Below are 2,008 nucleotides of genomic sequence, written 5' to 3'. Positions count from 1 at the left end.
TAAAATTTATTATTATTATTATTATTATTATTATTATTGATTGTTTCATTCTCAGGATTTCATTCCCAGGATGGCTGAGAGGTATGGGTTTGAGTATGAGCTGGTACAGTACAAGTGGCCACACTGGCTTCATGGACAAACTGAAAAACAAAGATTAATCTGGGCATGAGTAATTATTAATTTTATTAATAATAATAATTATTATTATTATTTCAGGTACAAAATAATTATTATTTCTAGATTTACTTTTTCCATTAATTATTAAGAAAATAATTTTTGTTGATGGCGACCAGGTATACAATTTAGTTATAAAATTAATAATAATTATAATTAATTATAAATAGTTATAAATGATTAATTTTTATAATTAGTTATAAATAGTTATAAAAGTTATTAATGATTATTAATAGTTATTAATGGTTATTAATAGGTGGTTCGTACTGATATGAAGGAATTGTTGGAGGAGCCATTGGATAAAGCACCTTATGGATACACTCCTTTCTGTGATAGTCGTACTGATATGGATGGATTCAGGTAATTAATGATATGTATGTAAATGGACAGATTTTGTCAAAAATGGAAGAGAGAATTTTCTTTTTTAATAATTTTCTTGTTATACTATGTTCTTATGTTGTGTAGAAAGTTTGAGGTGATTCTAATCAAAATTGGCTTTCTTTTGAATTTCAAAATTTACTTATACTTTATGGGGAAACCCTAGAAACAGGCTTACAAAATGCAAAGTAAAGGTAAATTTTGGCAAATTTTGTGTCAAATTCAAAGCTTCTTTGTATGGAAAAGTTAGATCGCCCATGCAATTTTGACTGTTACCTTAACTGTAAATCTAGCTTTGCATGCAAATGTGGTTACTAACTTGCTGTGACAAATGGAATATGTCTCTTTTACCCTATTCTTCTTCTTTCATTTCTCTCTCTCTCTCTTTCCCTCATGTGAATAATGTACGTGTGTTCTTGCCATTAGGGGTGTGGTCAATTTGGAGGCTCATATACATGTATTTTAAAATTATTTTGTCCTTTTAATAATATAAATTGTTTATAAATAAAGTAATGTACCGTATGGAAGGAAATTTTGGAGGTAGTTAAATTTGGCGAATTTGGCGTTTTGATAGCCATTCGCCAAAATAAAAATTCGCCATTTTAAGCCATTATACGCATGCTCAATGGCACGTGGCCACAAATTCGCCAAATTAAAATTCGCCAATCACCAAAATTTAGCAATTTGCCAAAATTTAGTCCCTCCAAAATTTCCTTCTGTACGGTATATGGAATAATCACATAAAGACTAATTTGTTTTCAATAGTTTTATAATAAGATAAAGAAGAGCAAGTTTGTTTATGTTTCTTGTCTAGCCATAGTCTCCTTAGTGTATTATTGGTCCTGAGAGATTCCATCAGTACCAGTACTCCATCACTATCAATGTTAGTACGGTGGAGATAAAGGAGAGATAGTGTGTGGTTGTAGAGTAAAAGTTCAGCTAGTGACTGAGCACTGGTTGAAGTGATGTCAGGATTGTTATTAAGATATAAGCCAGTAATTGTTTTATTATTAATTAATGATTGTGTTAGTGCAATGACTCCATCATCATTGATGGAATCGAGACTGATTGATAGTGTCTTCAATGAAGTATTGTTTGTTATTTTGTGTGACAGTAAGATGATGACATCTTTTGTTATTTTAGTGTTATGTATACCAATCCACTTTATTGTTCTTATGTCCAGTGCTAGTGACATCAATAGGTATACAATATCAGGTGATGAGTGATGAAGGATAATGTCCTGATGACTGTCCGTTAATTGACTGATCACTTCCTGACACTGACCTGCTGATGGTTTTGTGAGGGTTACATAACTACTGCCCCACATCACCTCTCCAGTCTCTTCTCCTAATAATAAACATAGTCAGTCAGTTAATGTGTGTATATTATTATTTTAATACAGTATAATAGGTAAAATGATAATATTATATTATTGTATTAATGATGTTTGTTTGTG

The 2,008-nt window shown here is 30.7% G+C and overlaps 1 long non-coding RNA gene across 1 annotated transcript; it reads left to right on the top strand.

The window, feature by feature from the left end:
• Window positions 1–268: 268 nt before the first annotated feature.
• Window positions 269–1,910, top strand: LOC109591844 (uncharacterized). Its single transcript, XR_002190038.1, has 3 exons — window positions 269–293; window positions 431–534; window positions 1,736–1,910. It is a non-coding gene; the product is annotated as an uncharacterized LOC109591844 (long non-coding RNA).
• Window positions 1,911–2,008: the final 98 nt, after the last annotated feature.

The sequence above is a fragment of the Amphimedon queenslandica genome, unplaced genomic scaffold (assembly GCF_000090795.2).
Source record: "Amphimedon queenslandica unplaced genomic scaffold, v1.1 AMPQUscaffold_7078_Cont20967, whole genome shotgun sequence".
In the NCBI taxonomy this organism is placed as follows: Eukaryota; Metazoa; Porifera; class Demospongiae; order Haplosclerida; family Niphatidae; genus Amphimedon; species Amphimedon queenslandica.
The sequence above is the reverse complement of the archived record's forward strand: the minus strand, read 5'-3'. Positions and strand labels throughout refer to the sequence as shown.